Genomic DNA, 22,428 nt, shown 5'->3' with positions numbered 1-22,428 from the left:
GTTCTCTTTTTATTGAGGTGGCTGCATGAATCTTGTCTCCTGGACCTTTCTGTAAAAATATACTTATATGATCATATGATTTGCAAACTTCTTCAGGTTTGAGGACTGTTGGAGGAAATCATGGTGTTCTTTGAGGCACACTGAAATGTTGAAATGTTGCACTCTGTTTTTCTGTTTACAGCTTAGCTCATTATATGCTTTATCATCATATATACAAATGTATGCATCCATATACGTATGTGTGCATATGTATGCATATCTATATATAATTACCAAATACAAAATTGACTGTTCTCTAATGGGTAGATGGTTTTGTTGATTTGGCATTTTATTTATTTACTTTTTACGAATGTTCAAATAACAACAACTATTATTATTATTATTATTCCTGTGGCTAATTCAACTCTGGATGGCTGAGAATTAGCTGTAATTGTTATTATTTATGATCAAGATCAGGCATTTGGCATGAATTAAGGAGAGAGGGAGAGTTTTCTGAGGACGAATCCAGGTAGCCAGAGAAGGTCTCCTTCTATAGACAATATAAAATCATATTCACACATGCATGTATCTGTCACACACCAACCTGAATTTTTCTTCAATGTTTGCTACTTATTTATTCATTTTCTGGTTGCTATTAAGCAAGTGGTAGGAGCCATCAAAAAAACATACATTTGAAAAAAATTATGAATATACATTTTGAAAAAGTGTATGAGAGATTCTTAAAGTTGAGAATTCTGCCCGTTACCTTAATTTTTCCACTTGTGATTTTGGTTAATACCCATATCCCTGAAGCAGAACATCTCCCAGGGGTTTGCAGGAGTGTACTAAAAAATGTACGAGGACCTGATGTTTCCTTTTCGGAACTGTGGTGTCATGGGATACATGGGAAGGTCACCCAGTGGCAGCATAAAGCCCATCAAATGGGGAACGTGTCCCGTAGGAAGATATCCCCAAGGACAGGGGGTGGTGGAGTTTCTGGATCTCACCAGGGAGGATTGCGGTGCTTATTTTAGCTCCCTCTCCTTGATGTGCCCTTGGCGTCAGTTGCTATTTTGACTGTGAGCATCTTCTTGCAGTTGCCGATGTGCTGACCGCCAGCCGCACTCACTGGGAGAACCAATGGCTGCTCTGCCCACTGCCTCCTTGTCAGTCTTTCCGCATCTCTTTGTTGAGCATGGGACTCATGCCTGTGAAACACTGAAAACATCCAGTGCAGGAGAAGAGTCTTGCTGATGAATACCGAGTCTGATCTTAGAGGGAAAAATCCATATGAAATATAGGCATCTCTCAACCAGGGCATAGTGGCTCACACCCGTAATCCCAGCACTTTGGAAGGCCAAGGAGGGCAGATCACCTGAGGTCAGGAGTTTAAGACCATCCTGGCCAACATGGTGAAACCCTGTCTCTACTAAAATACAAAAATTAGCTGGGCATGGTGGTGCACACCTGTAATTCCCAGAACCCGGGAGGCGGAGGTTGCAGTGAGCCGAGATTGCGCCACTGCACTCCAGCCTGGGCAACAGAGGGAGACTGTGCCTCAAAAGAAAATAAAAATGAAATATAAGTATCTGTTGATTGAGAGGTAAAGTGCAGAAAAGTAGTCACCATCAAATCTAATATGTTCTTCATAGTGGAAACTACCAATGTTTACTTAGTGAAAAATCCAGTACTTGGAACAACATTCACCATTCTATAGATATTGTCTTACTGTGTAAAAACATTACAAGTCTAGGATCACAATATCTTCTATAGTTTTCTTGACAAATAAAATGGGCCAATGGTTAGTACTCTTAAAATGGTCTATTATTTTATTATTATTATATTATTATTATTATTATTATTATTATTATTTAAGAGACAGAGTGTTATTCTGTTGCCCGAGCTGGAGTGCAGTGGTGCGATCATAGCTCACTGCAGCCTCAAATCCCTGGCCTCAAGCGATACTCCAGCGTCAGCCTCTCAAGTAGGGCTACAGATGCATGCCACCACACCCAGTTAATTTTTTTATTATTTGTAGAGATGGGGTCTTGCTTTGCTGCCCAGGCTGGTCTTAAATTCCTGGCCTCAAGTGATCCTCCCGCCTTGGGCTCCCAGAGTGCTGAAATTACAGGCATGAGCCACTGCACCTGGCCTATTATTTGTCTTTTGTCCAAGTGTTCTGTGTGTGTGTGTGCACATACACACACAAGCACCACATTAAAATGAAGATCAGCTAGCCTTAATGTGTCATTGAGAACCATCCTTTGCACTTTTTAAAGGCGTGGCCCAGTGGTCTTTGAAGGGAGTCCTCCCTCTCACTATCCCTGCTGCCCTGTCTCCTAATGCCAGCTTCCCACTTTTATTGTTGTTCATTTCTTCTAACTTGGCTCACACATGTGATAGTCCAGTCACTTACTAGTGGCTTTCCCATCCATGTGTTTGCTTCTAGAATTATTGCTGTCAGAATGGCAAGCCTTGGGCACTAATGTGGTAGGCAGCTATCTGAGGGGTGATGGATGCCTGGAACTATTCCAGACACGGTGATGTCTGCAGGTCACTGTGCAGTTCCAATCAGTGGGGACCTTCTCTAATGGGGAGATGGTTTGCTGATTTGGCATTTTGTTTATTTACTTTTTACAAATGTTCAAATACAATGATGATTATTATACTTATTATTATTCCTGTGGCTAATCCAACCCTTGATGGTTGAGAATTAGCCATATTGTTATTTATAATCAGGATCGGGTGTTTGGCATGAATTCAGGAGGCAGGGAGGTCTCTGAGGATGGATGAAGGCAGTCAGAGAAGCTCTCCTGGAAACTGGGGGCATCCGGGCTGAATCCTGAAAGATTTGTATGAGAACAGGGAGGAAGTGGCCGAGGCGCTGCGAATATGTCTGGAAGAACCAGCTTTCCTTGCTAAAGGCGTCTAGGGAAAAAGGTTGGAGAAAGAAGCCAGAATAAAAGTTGGGTCTCATGGCAGCCTCATCTCTGAGGTCTGCAGTGGAGGTTGTTGGCTGCTTGGAGAGGGATAAGTTGCTGCTCAATGCTCCAGACCTAGAGGTACTTGCTACTCTAGTAGTTTGGTAGTATGTGAGTAAAACTCACTATGTGAATAAAACTCACTGGGGCCTGGGCATGGTGGCTCACTCCTGTAACCCCAGCCCTTTGGGAGACCAAAGGCAGGAGGATCGCTTGAAACGAGGAGTTTAAGACCAGCCTGAGCAACATAATGAGACTCCATCTCAAAAAAAAAAAAAAAAAAAGAAAGTTTATTTGATTTTCAGTTCTAGAAGTTGGAAGATGAAAACAAAAACTCACCAGAAACATCCATACACTGTGGGCACCTCCATGGGCACCATCTGTCAAACCTCTGGCTTGAAACATTAACCTAAAAGGATGCCTTTGTCCGGCCTATCTCTCTTCCAGATGCAATTGGTCTAGATTTAGTTCCAGAGTCTAGTCCGAGTTTTTGCACAGGGGGTTGATAACCTGGTGAAAGTCGGTAACAGTTTGTTTTGTCAGGAAAGAAATGCCTTGGAAAGGTCAAGAGAGCCGTGGAGGGAAGAGACAAGCCCTCCTGGTCTGGTTCCAGCTTACCTAGCATCTCCTCCTGCTGCGTGAATCATGCTCGTTCTCCTTTCTCCGGTGTCCTGTTTCTCTCTGGAATTCTTTTCTGCTTTTATTCCGGTTTGACTCGTTTCTTGAACTTCAACCAGTCCCTAAATTTGGCCCTTTTCCTGGTTGTATTCTTGCTCTTTTCTTTTTCCTAGATGATTCTGACAGCATGAAAGCTAGTTGATGGTGGGGTTTTCCTGTCAATATATTCTGAAGTTTTAGTGACTGAGGTTTTTCCTTTGTCTTTAAGCAAACCAGATTTCTAGAACTCAAGAGTTTCAGGCAGAGGCTTTTTTTGTGTGTGTGTGAGATGGAGTCTTACTCTGTCACCAGGCTAGAGTGCAGTGGCTCGATCTCAGCTCACTGCAACCTCCGACTCTCTGGGTCAAGCAATTCTCCTGCCTCAGCCTCCCGAGTAGCTGGGATTAACAGGCATGTGCCACCACACCTGGCTAATTTTTGTATTTTTAGTAGAAACAGGGCTTCACCATATTGGCCAGGATGGTCTTGATCTCCTGACCTCGTGATCCAGACTCGCCTCAGCCTCCCAGAGTGCTGGGATTACAGGCTGAGCCACCACGCCCGACCCAGGCACAGGCTTTTTAAACTTCTCCTTTGTCCCTGAGTTCACGATTTCACTGCAGATTTTCTTCTATCTGGACTCACAGTTGTGGAGCCCCCAGGCGATTGCTGTGCACACTGATGAGTTTGAGAGCCCATGCTCTGGAGGTCAGGAGGGGAATAAGCCAGGAGAAGACGTGAGCGTCTGGGCAGAGAATAGCACTCTCTTTAAGAATAGGGAGGGATGAGAATGTTTCTATTCTGCCCTTTCTTCTTGGCTTCCTGTGATTCTCTTGGCCTGTTCCCCCCACCAGAGTTTTGCTCTGTGGTCTAGGCTGGAGTGCAGTGGTGAGACCATGGCTCACTGCAGCCTCAACCTCCCAGGCTCAAGCGATCCTCCCACTTCAGCCTCCCTAGTAGCTGGGAGGTGTGCAACACCATGCCCGGCTAATTTTTTGTATTTTTGTAGACACAGGGTCTTGCTATGTTGCCCAGGCTGGTCTCAAACTCCTGGGCTCAATTGATCCTCTCACTTTAGCCCCCTAAAGTGTGGAATGATAGGTATGAGCTACCCCACCCTGCCTTTTTAATTTTTTTTGAGTCAAGCAAGGTATTGCTTTGTTGCCCCTGCTGGAGAACAGTGGTACAATCGTAGCTCACTGTAACCTGCAACTCCTGGGCCCAAACAATCTTTCTCCCTCAGCCTGTTGAGTACCTGGGACCACAGGCAGGCCCAGCTAATTTTTTACTTTTTGGAGAGACAAGGTCTCACTGTATTATTGCCCACTGTGTTGTCTCCTGGTCTCAAACCATCCTCCTGCCTCAGCCTCCCAAATTGCTGGGATTACAGGCATGAGCTGCTGCGCCCAGCCCATTTTCTTTTTGAGTAGTTTTCTTTTTCTTTCTTTTGTGGCTGGTTCAATAAGGGGTTCTCCTTTTCCTAAGCAGGCAAAGGAGTTTTGAAACCAGCTTGGAGCCCTAAGGAGGATTTTTTCCCAGGGGAGAAAGAGAGGCTTACATTGGTCTAGCCCAGTTCTCAAGGCGCCAAATCTTTTTATTAATAAAGAGATTTGTGGAGGAAAGGGAAAATGATTTTTTTGTTGTTGGCACAAAAAACAGTCTGCTTAAACCCAATAATTTGTCTGTGTTTACCGCAACCATCTTTGTGGCTTACAGGAATGAGTTCATGACTGTCTGAATTCCACCAGGCAGTGGTGACAATAATTTTATTTTAATTTGTAACCTTGTGGGAACTTCACATGGGCTGACTCCTCTTTGACCCCGCACCCATCACAAGATGATTTTTTTCCTAGAAGTTGCCTCTGGGGCTGGGCTTCTGGAGATGAACCCCGTTCTCTCTATGCCGGACAAACCAGGCTTCTGACATCCTGTCTGCGGAATATTTATAAAAATGAGCGCCAAGGGATTCAGCTGTGGTTTCTTGCAATGCCTGGTGTGGTGCCAGCTGTTGCCCAGTTCAGAGTCCTCTGTGCTTTAGTAGTGAATTCTTTCCTGACTTTTTCCGGTGGTAAGAATACAAGGAAGTGCTGAGTAGACAACAGAGAGGAGATGAGAACTTCTGATGGACCTCCATAGCCTAAGACAAAAGACTTCCCGAAGCCACGCTTGTTAACCACTAACCAGCTGATAAACGAGGGACTTTCCTCTGTAGTCTGGGATTGCAGGGCTGGAGCCTTCTGTGTTGGGGACCTCTCCCAGGCTGAGTCATCAAGAGCCACACAGAGTGTCAGCCCTCGAGTCTAAGGAATGACTCTGTAACCTTGTGAGTCATCTTTCATACAAATTGCACCTCGTCAGGCAAACCACAAGGGGAAATGCGTGCTTGCCTTAATTCTACTCTGGTACATTCTAGCTTAGGTGGGGTTTCCCCTCACTCTTTGAGGAAAATAAATGCAGAGATCGTCTCTGCCTCGAATGCTTGGTGTAGACCGAGTCGTAGCCAAATCACTCACCCTGGATGCTTTTGATGAGTTATTCCAGTCTCCTGACTCTCTACCCAGCATGTCTTTTTCTGTGGTTTTGAGTCTTTGTTAGTTCTATCCAACTCCGTGATGAATTTCAACCCGTTTCTTATTTTCTCAGATGTCCCTTTGTGACAAGGATGCTGTTCCCAAGCCTCCATATTTGCTCTTTTGTTTTTAATTTTTTAAAGGCAGGGTCTTGCTCTGTTGCCCAGGCTGAGGTGCAGTGATGCAAACATGGCTCACTGCAGCCTTAACCTCCTGGGCTCAAGCAATCCTCCTGCCTTGGCCTCCCATGTAGCTGGGAACACAGGAGCACACCTCCATGCTCAGCTAATTTGTTCAATTTTTTGTAGAGACAGGGTTTCACTTTGTTGCCCAGGCCAGTCTTGACCTCCTGGCCTCAAGCAGTCCTCCCACCTCAACCTCCCAAAGTGCCAGGATTACAGGTGGGAGCCACCATACCTGGCCATCTCTATATTTGGATCTGATTTTAAATTTGAGTTTAGGAAGTACTCATATTTACCAAAAATGACTCTTGCTTATAGACCAAATAATAAAATTTTAGTCTTCCCAGAAAAATAAGAGCTTTGGAGAACCATTGCATAGAAATAACTTTATTCACTGAGTTTACGATGAATGGGAAAAAATGCATTCTTTTATTGAGTACTTTTTATAAGAGGTTTAAAAAGATACTTTAACCACTGCCTGTAATTTGTAGTTGCTGATGTCGATGAGTATTTGAGAGGGAAAAAGCTCTTTGGAGGCAGCAAATTAATCACAGCAGAGTATCCAGTTTCATTTGTACATGTGGTTGTCTTGTATTGTTTGCTATTTTCTTTCTTAGATTTTTCAGTAGAGACTTTGTCCTTTTTCAGAGACAGTTGGAGTGGATGGCCTTGAGGACTTGAAAAGCTGACATAGGATGATTTTGAAGTCATTTCACATCTGAAGCCATGATTTAAATATCAGCGTTAAGGTAAGTATTGAGGAAAGAAATATGACGCTTTTGTGGTTAACGCATTATTGACTTTGCTTGCACTGTTAGAAGAGGTTAAAGCACATTGGTGATTTTGGAGGTTAAAGCACAAGGGTGATTTTGTTTGAATCATGTTCAACAAACCAGAGCTCGGAGAAGATTAAAGCGGCCTCTGTGATGCGGTGTGGGACCACAGACATACAGGGGAGCTGAGCCATTGTGATGCTTGGAAATGCCTTCATTTTTCCTCGGAGGTCGTGTGTCCCAGTGTGCCCTTTAGGAACTCCAGGAAAGAACAGGAAAACTTAAAGCTGTGGTTTTCTTTCTGAGATGAGCTGTGGCTATTAGGGAGCTTTTGGGGAGTGTGAATTAGATAGGACCTTTAGGAGCAGAGCCAGCCAAAGGAGTGGGAGCAGGAGCATCCTTCTGGAAACTGTGCTATTTGACCTGCCTCTCTGGAGCAGGAGTTCTCAAAGTGTGTTCCCTGGAGCACAGCTCCCTACAGTAATACAGTGGGGACCGGGGTCAGAGGATGGGTCTATGTCTAATTGTGTTTGGAAAGCATTGGATTAAAGTTAAATGAACTAATGAGCTTTATGCATCTTGATAGGTGTGTGTAGCGGGCAGTACTAACCAGAGTTTCACGGAACTATTTTCTTGTGAGGCATCTTAAGACCAGTGTTCCATTTGTTCATTAAATATTGATTGCACACCAGCCACGGATGGTGTTCGATGCTGGGGATGCAGCAAAAACTGAGATTAACAGTGCTCATATATAGATAATAAATACATTAACACATAAGGAAAGGTAATTATTGAGAGACACAATAGCAAGTGTTTTAGAGCCTGGTATCTGCAGCTCAGTGGCTTGGGTTCTCATCCTGGGTTTGACACTTATAAACTGTATGACCTTGAGAAAGACATGTAACCTCTCTTTCAATTTCCTTATGTGTAAGATGATCATAATAATATTCACCTTGTAGATACTTTTATTGCGAGGACTAAAATTATGAATATGTGCTGGCAAATACCAAGTTTATATTAATAGAAGTGTCATCAGAATATGTACATATATTAATAGTAATTGTTACCAAAACACCAGGGGTTCGGTCTGGGTCCTGCTGCTCACGGCACAGAAAGCCAATGACTGAGACAACAAGTATTGCCAAGGAAGAAGGCTTTAATTGGGTGCTGCAGCCGAGGAGATGGGAGCTCAGTCTCAAATCCATCTCCCTGACTGACTAAAACTAGGGGTTTATACAGCAGGGAAGAAATGTAATCATGTGTGGGAAAACAGGAACTCAGAAGGGGCATGGAAGCAATCGTGTTGAATCAGGGGTCTGCATTTTATTGTCTGGATGTGATCTGGTGAGTTTCATTTCTTTGATACTTTTTTTTTTGAGAGGCCTGAAGGTCATTTCCTGAGTAAGGATCTCAGATAAAACGAATATAAGTTTCAAGTGTTCAGACCAGAAAGTTCAATTTCTATGTTTACTTTTTTTAAATAAAAAAAAAGCTATATGGGACTGTTGGGTCGATTTCATAATGACTGAATACTTTGAAGGCTCTGTGGTTGCATGAATGGAGAAGATAGGGTAATGGGTGAGGACTTTTGAATAGGATGATCCAGGAATGCCCTGAAGTAGAGACCCATAAGAATGAGAAATAGCAAGTTATGCAGGTGGCATAGAGAAAGCTTCCAGATTGAAAAGCAAAGGCAAAGGGCATGTCTTGTGCAGAGAAAGCATTTAACAAAATCCAATACCTCTTCATGTTTAAAACACACACACACACACTCAGCCGGGCACAGTGGCTCACGCCTGTAATCCCAGCACTTTGGGAGGCCGATGCAGGCAGACCATGAGGTCAGGAGATCGAGACCATCCTGGCCAACAGTGAAACCTCGTCTCTACTAAAAGTACAAAAATTAGCTGGACGTGGTGCCACATACCTGTAGTCCCAGCTACTGGGGAGGCTGAGGCAGAAGAATCACCTGAACAGAAGTCTGAGGTTGTAGTGAGCCGAGATCGCGCCACCACACTCCAGTGACAGAGCAAGACTCAAAAAAAAAAAAAGAAACACCCACACACACACACTCAATTGACTAGGAATAGAAGGGAACTTCTTCAGCCTGAAAAAGACATCTATGAAGAACCCACAGCTAACATGACACTGAATGGTGAAGGGCTGAAAGGTTTTCTCCTAAGCTCAGAGACAAGACAAGGATATCCATTCTCACCATTTCTGTTCAGTATTGGTGAACAGTAAATTTTAGGTGTTGTGATGGTTAATATTAGGTGTCAACTTGATTGGACTGAGGGATGCTTAGATGCCTGGTAAAGTATTATTTCTGGGTGTGTCTCTGAGGGGCTTGCCAGAGGAGATTGACATTTGAGTTGGTGGACTGGGAGAGGAAGACCCACCTTTGCTGTGGGTGGGCGCCATCCAATCGGCTGCCAGCATGGCGAGAACAAAGCAGTGGAAGAAGGTGGGATAAGCAGCTTGCTGGGTCTTCTGGCTCTCTTTCTTCTTCCTGTGCTGGATGCCTCCTTCCGCTCCTCCTGCCCTTGGACATCAGATTCCAAGTTCTTTGGCCTTTGGACTCTGGGATTTGCACCAGTGGCTTGCTGGGGGTCTGGGGCCTTTGGCCACAGACTGAAGACTGCACTGTTGGCTTCCCCGGTTTTGAGGCTTCAGGACTTGGATTGAGCCACTACCAGCTTCTCTCTTCCCTAGCTTGCAGACAGCCTGTCATGGGACTTCACCTTGTAACTGTGCGAGGCAGTTCTCCCTAATAAATTCCCTTTCACATGTATATGTATCCTGTTGGTTCTGCCCCTCTGGAGAACTCTAATACATGTGTCAACCTGGCTGGATTAAAAAATACCTAGAGAGCTGATACGACATTATTTCTGGGTGTGTCTGTGAGCATGTTTCTGGATAAGATAGGTGTATGAGTGGTAGTCTAAGTGAGGAAGATCCACCCTCCATGTGGGTGAGCACTGTCCAATTGACTGGGGGCCTGGATAGAAAAAAAGACAGGGGAAAGGTCTTTGCTGGAGCTGGAACACTTCTTCTCCTGCCCTTGGACATCAGAGCTCCAGGTCCTCTGGCCTTCGGACTCTGGCATGTGCACCAGTGGCCCCAGGATTCTCAGATCTTGGGCCTTAGGTTGAGAGTGATATCATTGGCTACCCTGGTTCTGAGGCCTTTGGACTTAGATGGAGGCAGGCTACCAGTCTTCCTGGTTGTCCAACCTCAGGACACCTGGTTGTGGGACTTCTCAGCTCCCATTATCCTGTGAGCCAATTCCTCTAATACATTTCCTGTCTACCTCTATCTATCTATCTATCCTATTCATTCTGTCTCCCTGGAGAACGCTGACTAATACGGTATCATGCTGGAGGTTCTAGCCAGATCTGTTATACAAAAAAATGAAATAAGAGGCTTCCAGATTGGAAAATAAAAGGTAAAACTATCTTTACTTTACAGATGGCATGATCTCGTTTATAGAAAATTTTTAGGAGTTCACCATACTATAAAAACTAATAAGTAAGTTCAGCAAGATTGCAGGACATAAGATTAATATACAAAAAATCAATTTTGTTATATATGTACTTGTAATGAATAATACAAAATAAAATAGAAACAATAATTCATTTTATAATAGCATGAAAAAGAATAAAAAACTTGGGAATAAGTTTAACAAAAGAAGTGTAAAACATACACCTTAAAACTACAAAACATCATTGAAAGAAATTAAAGAAGACCTAAATAACTGGAAAATCATTGCATGTGCATGGATCAGAAAACAATATTGTTAAAATGACAATACTCTTCAAACTGATCTGCAGATTTCATGCAATCTCTGTCAAAAATCTCAGATGAATTTTTTTAATTGACAAATTGATACTAAAACTAATATGGAAATTCAAGGGACCCAGAAAAGCCATGACAATCCTGAAACAAAAGAACAAAATAGGAGACACAGCTTCCTGATTTTGAAACGTATTACAAAACTACAGTAATTAAGATAGTGTGGTACTGGTATTCTATTCTATTCTATTCTATAGAATAGAATTGAGTCTAGAAATAAACTCATACATTATTTATGGTAATTTGATTTTCAATAAATCAATGGAAACAATACAAAACAATGCCAAAACAATTCAATGGGGAAAAATAATCTCTTCAACAAATTGTACTGGGGAAACTGTATATCCATCTGCCAAAGAAAAGTTGGACTCCTACCTCACATCATAAACAAAAATTAACTCAAAATTAGTAAGAGGCTTAAATGTAAGAGCTACAACTTTAAAACTCTCAGAAAAAGCATAGATATAAATGTAATGATCTTGGATTGGATTTTTTTTTAGATATGATACCAAAAGGACAAGTGACAAAATAAAAATAGATAAATGTATCAAAATTAGAAACCTTTGTGCAGCAAAAGACAGTATCAAGAAAGTGAAAAGGGCTATGAATTACTCCATTCTCGCATTGCTTTAAAGAACTACCTGAGACTGGGTAATTCATAAAGAAAATAGATTTAATTGGCTGATGGATCTTCAGGCCATACAGGAAGCATGGTTGCAGAGGCCTCAGGAAACTTACAATCATGGCAGAAGGTGAATGGGAAGTAGACACAGCCTGCATGACTGAAGCAGGAGGAAGAAAGAAGGGGGAGGTGCTACACACGTTTAAACAACCAGATCTCTTGAGAACTCACCCTCACAAGAACAGTAAGGGGGAAGTTTGCCCCCATGATCCAATTACTTCCCACCAGTCCTCTCCTCCAACATTGGGGGTTATAATTCAACATGAGATTTAGGCAAGAACACAAATCCAAACCATATCAGACTGGGCACAGGGACTCATGCCTGTAATCCTGGCACTTTGGGAGGCCAAAGCAGGAGGATTGTTTGAGTCCGGGAGTTTGAGACCAGCTTGGTCAACATAGCGAGACCCTGACTCAGGAAAAAAAAAAAAAAAAAAGGAAAAGGAAAAAGACGATTCACAGAATGGGAGAAAATGATTACAAATTATATATGTCATAAAGGACTGTATCTAGAATACATAAAGAACTCTTAAGACTCAGTAATAAAAAGACAATTTAATTAAAAATGGGCAAAGGATTGGAATGGATAGTCCTCCAAAGAAGATATGCTAATAACTATTAAGCACATGAGAAGACTTTTACTGTCATTAGCCATTAGGGAAATGCAAATTATAACCACAATAAAAAACACTTCATACCCACAAAGACAGATAATGACAGTCATTTGTGAGGATGTGAAGAATTGGAATGCCCATGTTTCCAAAGCAACTGTTTTGGGAAACAGTTCAGCAGTTCCTCAAACAATTAAACACAGATTTACCTTTTATAGCCCAATATATCCACTCCTAGGCATATCCCCAAGAGAAGTAGAAAACATACCTTTACAAAATAATATTTCTAGCAGCATTATTCATAATATCTAAAGAATGGAAACCACGCAAATGTTTGTCAGCTGAAGAAGAGACAAATAAAATGTGGTATATCCATACAGTAAAATACTATTCGGCTTTAAAAAGGAATGTAATGCTGACAAATGCTAAAACATGAATGAATCCTGAAAACATGCTAAGTGAAAGAAGCCAGACACCAAAGAACACACACTGTCTAATTCCGTTTTTGTGAAATTTCTAGAACAGGCAAATCCATAGACACAAAGTAGATTAACGGTCGTCTACGACTTGGGGTGTATGGTGGCAAATTACGAGTGACTGTTATGGGTCTGTGATTTCTTCTGGGAATGATGAAAGTGACTAGAATTGACTTGCTAATGGTTGCACAATTCCGTGAATATATTAAAAACCATTGAACGATACATTTTACATTAGTGAATTATATGGTATGTGTATTTTATACCAGTAAATCTGGTGTGTGTGTGTGTGTGTGTGTGTGTGTGTGTCTTACATATATTGGAGGGTTAACTGTCAGCACTTGGTGATAGATGAGACTTAGGGAGTGAGGACAAGGGAGGAATTAAGAATGACCTCTGAATTTTGGTCTTGGGCAACTTCTGAGGAGGAGAAGAAAGACTGAGATTAGGAGGGTTTCTTTTTGCTTTGTTTTGTTTTTGTTTTATGGAGAGGGCCAGGTTCGAGAATTAAGAGTTCTATTGTAGACATATTAAGTTTGAAGTGTCTATTAACTATCCAGACAAATCTTAGGCAGACAGTTGAATGTGTGTCTGGAAATCTGAGGTGTAATCCAGCCTGGAGATAATATTTAGATGATAAGTGAATCTGTAGGAAAGGATGAAAACAGAGAGAGAGAGAGAGAGAGAGAGAGTGCGTGAGGCACAGGATGAGGTAGAATAGGAGAGGGGAGCTACAAAGCAAACTGAGAAGGAATGGCCAGCCAGAGAGGAAGGAGAAGTAGGAGAGTGAGTGCAAGGTCACTGAACTCAGGCTCAGAGTCAAGTCCTACCAAGTAGTCACAGGAGGACAGAAGGATCTACTGGAATTGGCCAGGATGGATGCTGCCCGTGACTATGACAAGAGAAGTTCGGATTGGGAACTCCAGATCCGAGTGGGTTGAAGAGGGAATGTGAAGTGCTACAGTGGAGACAGTTTGGCACCTGTTTTCAGAAGTGTTGCTGTCACCAGATTCTGGTGAAAAATTGCTCTTGGATCCTTACCTGCTCTGCTGAAATGCCCACAAGGTGCTGTTTGAGTTTGAAGGTTGTGTCTTCCTGGGAGCCAGCCCTTCTGGGTATGAATGGTGCATCTATGTAGGGAGCTGCTAACTTGTAGGCCGGGTTGGGGCACGAGGGTGGTGTGAGGCTGGGGTTCAGAGAAGAGTGCCGCTCTTTGCCTTGTTCTCTGATGGTTTTGATTTTGTTTAGTTGTTTTGATTGGGAGAAAATGTAAAGAAGGGGTTTACTAACATGCTTTTTCAAAGTCTAGGTCAAACTGATAAAAAGAAATATCTGTTTGAAATCAGAATAAAGAGAAAAGACATTCCATGCTCTTGTTGTGGGGACAGGGTCTCCTTCTGTTGCTGCCCAGACTGGAGTGAAGTAGCACAAACTCCTGGCCTCAAGTGATCCTCATGCCTCAGCCTCCCATGTAGCTGGGATTACAGGCATGTGCCACCATGGCCAACTTATTATTTTTATTTTTGTAGAGACAAAGTCTTGCTATGTTGCCCAGTTGTTCTCCAACTCCTGAGCTCAATGATCCTCCCAGCTTGGGCCTCCCACTGTGTTGACATTGCAGGTGTGAGCCTGTGCACCAACTTCATTCCAGGCTTTTATCTGTAGTGAAAGTTTTTATGAAACACAGTCCTAACCGTACATATATAATTGCCTTGCATTTATTAGTGCATCAGTTGATTGGGGTTTGGGAGACTGTAGCAGTTCCTGCAGTGAGCTGGAAGGCAAAGTGATAACTTTCTCAAAATGCACACACACAGATGCTTTTCAGAAACCTCAAAAGTGCATTGCCCACGGCTCTTACCACTTGCATCAGTACATTCTTTCCCCACGCTTCTTTACTAATTTAGATTATGTGAAAACAACTTTTTAAGACAGATGTTCCTTCAAGTAACAACCCACTCTTTCTCTTCTCTTGAGAAAATATTAGTTGGAAATGGACTGTTACTTAGGCTAGAAAGTCCATTTGAAATGTTTTGAGCAAACATCATTGTCTAAGTCCACTTCGTGCTGCCATAACAGAATACCACAGACTGGGTGGTTTATAAACAATAAAAGTTTATTTGGCTCATGGTTCTGGTGGCTGAGAAGTCCATGATCCAAGCGCCGCATCTGGTGAGGGCCTTCGTGCTGCGTCACCCCGGCAGAAGGCATCACATGGTGAGAGCAAGCAACAGAGAGCTGTACTCACTTTTATAGCAAATCCACTCTCATGATAAAGAACCCACTTCTGTGATAATGATATTAATCCGTTCACAAGGACAGAGCACTCATGACTAAATCACCTCTCAAGGGTCCTACCTCTCAACACTGTAGCATTTGGGATTAAGTTCCCAACACTTGAACTCTGGGGGACACATTCAAACCATAGCATTCATATTTTGAACACATGACTAGGGACTGCTCATCTTGGATGAATCCAAGCTGTGTTTGTTTTTCTTTTACCAGATGTGTGTGTGTACACCCATGCACTTGCATATTTTGGTAAGTCAATTGTTTGAAGTTATATTTGAGTGTTCCTAGTAAAATTTTTTTCTTATTTGGAATACAAATGGCCTTTAGTGTTTTCTAGCTGGCTTGGCATGAAATTAGAGAATGCCCTTATTTCTGTAACCTTAGGTAAAGTCTTCTTGTAGCAATTTTCTTATGTGTGTGGTTTAAAAAACAAAACTATGTGGTTGTAATTGTTTGGTTGCGTTTTATTGTATATGTAAGAGGCATGCCATGGGGGTTCAGAAGAAAGAATTGTTCAGTATTACTTTCATAAAACATTGAAAGAAGCATTGTTCTAGAGTGCATATTCACAGGATTTTTAAATGTATTATTCTGAGAAGATGATATTAGTAGTGTGTCCTAGGTGAAAAAATTTCTGGCTTAAAAGAAACTCTGCTTTTATTTATTTATTTATTTATTTATTGAGACAAGGCCTGGCTCTGTCACCTAGCCTGGAGTTCAGTGGTGCGATCACAGCTCACTGCAGCCTTGACCTCTTGGGTTCAAGGGATCCTCCTACCTAAGCCACCTGTGTGGCTGGGACTATGGGTGTGAGCTGCAATGCCTGACTAATTTTAAAATTTTTTTTTGGTAGAGACGGGTGTCTTAGTGTGTTGCCCAGGCTGGTCTCAAACTCCTGGGCTGAAGCAATCCTCCCCGCTTGGCCTCCTAAAGTTCTAGGAATACAGGCATGAGCCTGTATGTCCAGCCCTGCTTTTAGAATCAATCTTTCTTTTTTCCCCCCCCCCCCAGCTGTTCTGTGCCCTAGGTTTATAACTTTGACTAACTTCTAGCAACTTCCAGTCATGGGAGAATTAGAGTAGTTATCTGGGAAGAATTGTTTGAACTTCAACCTGTTATCTTGGCTGCAGGGCCTTCTTGGCCACAAGGCCGTGCTAAAGGGCACTTTGATTTCTTGATTTTAAAAGAGCAAGAGAAAGTGATTGCCAAGAGGAAGGGTTTGGTTGGCTTTGCTCAGAACTAACTGCCTCTCCAGAGAAGTCTGCACCGGCTGCTCATCATGACTAGGGTCGGGCAAGGTCAGTTTCCACTGTCTTCTAATTGTTTGCAGAGAATTGGACGGTACAAAGCAGGTGCCACTGACAGCATTTCCCATCATTTTATGGACGAGTACTGATTCCGTCCTTTCTGTTCAGGGTGGATCTGTGCAAATAACTTTTGTTTCTCAAAAATGTCTGGTTTCTCTTGGGATGCAGCCAGGTCTCTAATGTGGTGGTGTGTGCTGTGTCGCAAACCTCAGCCCTGAAAGCCTGAGCTTGGCTTTGTCAGATCCAATGAGTGTGCAAGAGCAGGAAGCCACCCTTCAGGAGAATTCAGGGGCAAACGTACAAGTGATGTTTGTGAACCTGTGCAGACAACACTTTGGGTAGATTCCTGTGAGGTGTGGGGATCCGGGTGACATGAAGGGAGAAGAACAGAGAAAGACAGGTAAGGGACTTGTGGCTTTTCTTAACTCCATGTGGCTGCATTGAGAAAACCAGTTAACATTTCATGGGCTGGTGGGAGCGTCATCTTATCGTTCTCTCTCTTTTTTTTTTTTTTTCGGGTAATGATTTTTCGATATTGACAAAAGCTTAAAGCGTTTCAGTTAAAAATGGCACTAATTGGACCTTTTAAGTAAAAAATACATGGGTTTTTAAAACTCCTTTCCTACTACCAAAAAATCAGAAGTATCTAGCTCTCTAAATTGGGAAAGCAAGCAATGTTATAAAAATGCTGAAGGAATCTCTTTCTTCGTGACCTTTTGTTAAACTCGGTTTAAGCTGCAGACCTTATGTAAAATAAAATTTACCATAGAACAGGAAACAGAAGCTGTGGAAGACTCGAAATACACCTTTGTACTTCTCTGTTCTTCACCTGCTCTCTCGCTGTCTCTACACACACACACACACACACACACACACACACACACACACACACACACACACACACACACACACACACACCCCTACCTATATTTGCATGACGAATGGGTAATAAAAGTAGTGAAGGGCAAACAGAAGGTCCAATACAATCAAGTAAGAGGTTGAATATAAACTGGAACAAGTCTTAATTTTTTATTTCACTTTCATTCGGATACGTTTACTAATTTTCTTTGCTAGCTTTAAGACTTTTAAAACATTCTTTGGCCCTGGGAGGGAGTTGTATAACCATAAAACTTGAGAATCCTGGCCCTAGAATAAATGTTCCTTTTAAAACCCCAAGGACAGAAAATTGAATACAGCTGTGCAAAAAAGAAAAAAAAAAAAAAAAAAGCCAAGTGATGGTTTAGGCTTGCAGGCACCCTGACCAACTTTCCCAGTGCACTTGGGCTGTGGTTTCCTGGAGATGGGAGATGGGGAGCTTTGGTGTACTTCTTGAAGGTTTCAGAAAAAGGCCAAGACTCCTTCAGAACTGTATGTTTCTGGGATGTGGTCAAGAGCACATTCTTTTTGGCATGGTTATCTATCATCTTGCTTGTCCTAAGCATATCCTCTTGTTTTCCCCTGCAGAGGATTGGGGTTTCTAGGTCATTCTCTGAGATACCGTGATTCTGCAAACCTTACAGTTCCTACCTAAAAGTAAGCTTCAGAGTTTAAGCAGTTTCCACCAGTCAGAAGTTGGAATGGATGAACTGTTGAGACCCAATCTTGCCCTTCTCCCTTAGACACTGAATTTGCCTCAGTATGGCCAGTTTTCAGGCATGATCCTAGGAACACGGCATTGCTAATCCCTGCTTCTCCTCTCCCTGGATGGAGACCAGGATGTTGCTTCTCTGATGTTTGCCTCGTGGGTTCCCGTGTTAGGTTTGTGGCCCACGGGGAGCTGTCACTGGGGACCCTACTGCAGCCTGGCATTAATCACTTTGCTCTTTGTCAGGCCGTGTCATGATGATTCATACTTCTTCCTCTACAAGATTAGATTACTGTAATTTTCATATCCTGGACTGCCCACGAGGGATTTGAATTAATACTTGTTGGTATAGAAAGCAGGATCATGTTTCTGGGGAGAAAGGACTGAACTTGCCCACTTGGCCATCATCAGAAAACATTAGGCAGGGCCTGGCTGAAAAATAATCCTGCCTTCAGGGCTTACCACATCAATTAGCTTACCATACAGGCCAGCAAGCCGTGTCTCCGTGAACACATGGTCCCTGGGCAGCAGATTTGTGGAAGTGATGCCAAGTCCAGGAGATCAGAATGCACGGAAGATTTTGCAAGGGAGTCCTATATTGAAATCAGACACTGCTTAATGAGGAAAATCTTTCCCAAAGAGGTATTTGAGAAGGAGGTAAACTAATTCAGGCATGTGGAACAGCCTGCACAAAGCCAGCAGGAATTACGATCACAGATTTCAGGGCGGTGGGGGGGTCTATGAGGGATAAAGTCGCCTTTGGAAAAGAGCTCATTGCCTTGTCATTTTCCCTGTAGCATATGTATTATTTCCTTTATTCGTTCAACAAATATTTATTGAGCACTTACTATATCCTAGGCACTGAAGATGAACAGCAGTTCACAAACCAGACAAAAATATCTGTCCTCACACAAGTCACATTTTAGGGGGCCCATGTCACTAGGGGTACAAGCGTAAGCTGAAGGGAGGCGTAGCAAGGAGTTAGGAGTACCTGGAAGAACTCCTAAGTAACTATAGTTGTTTGAAAACATATTTGCTTATTATTTCCTCTCTTCCCTTTGATGCAGTTTGTACCCTCTATCCCACTAATGAGATTACCAGCCATCTTTCAATAGATCCTTGGGAGGAAATTACTTGTACTTGCTAATGAATAATCCACTTTAGTAGTCCAATATATAATAACTTTGGGGTCTTCAAAGGGCTATCTGCTTTGGCCTGAGTCTCTATTGGAGGAAAGTTGAGGCATGACCAAAGGATTTTATGCTTGCTTGCTCTCCTACTGTCTAATAATTTGTATTTCAGAATGCCTTGCTTTAACATATTTTATCTCTCTTGGAGCGCTTTATTCCTTCTTATTTATTTATTTATTTATTTATTTTTGAGACAGAGTCTCACTCTGTCACCCAGGCTGGAGTTCAGTGGCACAGTGTTGGCTCACTGCAACCTCCACCTCCCGGTTCAAGTGATCCTCCTGCCTCAGCCTCCCGAGTAGTTTGGACTACAAGAGCCCGCCACCACGCCTGGCTAATTTTTGTATTTGTAGTAGAGACACGGTCTCACCATGTTGGCATCTTGAACTCCTGACCTCAAGTGATCCTCTCGCCTCTGCCTCCCAAAGTGCTGGGCTTACAGGCGTGACCCACAGCATCTGGCCCCTTCCTTTTTTTCCCCCTCTCATTGTTGAGGCGTTTCTTTGGAGAACGTGAGATGGTGCTATGCCTCAGAATTGTAGAATTTCAAGTTTTTAGAATTTGATGGCACTATAGGAATCTTAATCCAGACCAGCGATTTTCAGTCCCCAGACTAAAACCAAGCCCTTACCTGAGGGCAGTGCAATGAGAAATCTAAGAAAATGAAGTGAATGTTGTATTAAATATAAAGCTAAATTTATTCAGTTGATTTCTACATCATTCTGTTATTTTCTTTTCTTGAATTTTTCAAGGTTTTTTTAGTGTCCTCCACCTACCCCAAAAATCAATCATCCTGATCTCAGCCTTCTACCCCCCACCATTCTGTCCCCACAGCTGACTCCTGTCAGACCCCATTTTCCCACGCCCCAGTTTTCACATGGGACCCTCCTCCTCAGTCTTGTAGCCTCTGCCCTCAATGCAGAAGTCACTGGCTAAACCTTAGGGTAGGAAGTTCCCACTCATGCTGTCAGGGAGACGTGGCCCAGGATCCACGGTTGGAGCCACAGATACATTGTAAGATATAACACACAGTGGTTCTGGGTTTTTTTTGGTTTTTTGGTTTTTTTTTTTTTTGAGGTGGAATCTCGCTCTGTCGCCCAAGCTGGAGTGCAGTGGTGCGATCTCAGCTCATTGCAAGCTCCGCCTCCCGGGTTCAAGTGGTTCCGTTTTAGAGAATTATCGGGACTGTGGTTCCACTCTATTACAGGCTTATCAGGTTTCTGTGGGTTGGCCAAGTGCACAGCCATTACGTAGAGCTCTGTTTCTGGAGGAAGATGAGAATGGAATCCTCGCTGGGCTAGAGAGTGCTTGGCCCAGGGGATGTGGGGTTTCTCAGTCACTGGGGCTAGGAGAACATGCTCAGAGAAGGCTCCTCGCTCCTGTGTGTCTCTAAGGTATAGATGATGCTCCCTGAGGAGCACAGGCTCCTGGAGTTTTTCTTTCAGGAATAAGAATGATCCATTCCCTCTTGGTAGTTGGAATCAGCCAAGGAAACCACATGTGGTGCTGAGCTTTGTGATGTCAACAACAGCAGGGAAGGGAAGAGCCTTCCGGGTCCTCACTCCACTGGCCACATTGCCATCAGCTCATGTCCCCATTTGAGCAGCAGCCTCCGTGGTTCTGTTGGTGCAGCAAGCTGCTGCTTGACAGCAGACAGAAATCCCATATTTTTAGATATCTAGCGGCCCAAACGGAGCATGTCACACTCTGTCCATCTCTGATTACTCTCGAGACTCTGAGCCTGGTGTCCAGGAATGCAATGTTGCTCCAGCCATGTGAGAGGCTGGGTCTCTGGAGCCAGGACTCATAAACCACGGTCCAGGCTCACCCCTGGCAAGCTCACATCTCATTTTGACCACGAGGCCAGCAGTTCTCTTTGTGTTGAGCTCTGCTACACACCCATTGCTCTGAAGCCACGGCCTGGGAGAAAGAGTTGGCTCGCTCATCGGTGGTTCAAGCCAGTGACTTACAGATGACCTTGGAGCTCAAAGATTTTCAGCTAAAGCCAGTAAAGTTCTCCTAAAGCTTTCAGAAAAAGTGAGACCAGACCAGACAGACAGAAAGACCGACTCAATTGATTGAATTATTGATTGATTCATATTTCCGGCAGGGGTGGGGGGCTGTTGGTTGAAAAATATTAACTGAAAATAATATCCCCTTTTTTGTCTTTAAAAAGAAATTTATGCACAAACAAAATGACTTGCCCATGGTACAGAAGGCCGCAAGCTCAGATTCATACAGGTATATTGGCATACATATCAGTAGACTACAGCATGTCTCTGTCTTCTCTCATAGAGGTCAAAATTCTGAGCTTTTTGGGAAAAGGAAATCATTCCAAGCCTGGTTTCATCATGGCAGAAAATAGGGCAAAATACAGGTCCTGGTTGCCTAGCCTTTTCATCTCCTGGAAATGAGCTGCTCAAAATATACCTCCAGTGATTGATCAAGTTCATTGCCCTGTGGAAAGCAGAGTTCTTCAGAAGGCAGAAGCAAGGAGACAGAGAGTGTTGTTGTCTTACTTTCCTGCACTGACAGTCCTGGCCAATGCTCTGACATCATCTTGAGTCCAGAAATAGGAGTGAAATGGACAGTGAGGCCACTACACAGAAACACTTGAGCTGGTGATGCATGTTTTCTTTTCTGCCTGTGAGCTGAGGATCCAACTTGTGACTTTTTCTCCAGCTCTGGAGGAATATTACATATTGATTAATCCACATTGACAAAAGGGAGAATGTTGTAGCTGCATTAAAATGAGAAGAGATCGACCGGGCGCAGTGGCTCACACCTGTGATCCCAGCACTTTGAGAGGCTGAGGTGAGTGGATCATTTGAGGTCGGGAGTTCAAGACCAGCCTGGCCAACATGGTGAAACCCAGTCTCTACTAAAAATATGAAAACATTATTCAGGCATGGTGGCATGTGCCTGAGGTCCCAGCTACTTGGGAGGCTGAGGCAGGAGAATGGCTTGAACTCGGTAGGCGGAGGCTGCAGTGAGCTGAGATCATGCCATTGCACTCCAGCCTGGACCACAGAGTGAGACTCTGTCTCAAAAAAAAAAAAAAAAAAAAGAGAGAGAGAGAGAAGAGATCTAACTGCAGACTATTTTGATATTTTCAGTCCACATCACAAACATGTATTAAATTTACTCAGTGGCAGATGTTGCTAGGTCCTGGGAATATGAAGATATAATGGAGTCTCTGCTAACAGTCTAGAGACTGGGAATCAGAGACCATGTCCAGGAGAGGTTTATAGGGGAAATATTCTCAACTAAGGCTTGAAGTATGATTAGGGG

At 43.1% G+C, this 22,428-nt stretch overlaps 1 protein-coding gene across 3 annotated transcripts in view; it reads left to right on the top strand.

Moving 5' to 3' along the window:
* The window catches only part of LOC126962977 (supervillin), a 270,490-nt gene that overhangs the window by 67,432 nt on the left and 180,630 nt on the right, over positions 1 to 22,428 (top strand). For all 3 annotated transcript variants that reach the window (XM_050804733.1, XM_050804732.1, XM_050804731.1), the window contains exon 2: positions 7,018 to 7,118. The gene's annotated coding sequence lies outside the window, so the exon portion shown is untranslated. The remainder of the gene's footprint in view (positions 1 to 7,017; positions 7,119 to 22,428) is intronic.

The sequence above is a fragment of the Macaca thibetana genome, chromosome 9, assembly GCF_024542745.1.
Source record: "Macaca thibetana thibetana isolate TM-01 chromosome 9, ASM2454274v1, whole genome shotgun sequence".
Taxonomy (NCBI): domain Eukaryota; kingdom Metazoa; phylum Chordata; class Mammalia; order Primates; family Cercopithecidae; genus Macaca; species Macaca thibetana.
This window is presented reverse-complemented; position numbering and strand designations above follow the sequence as displayed.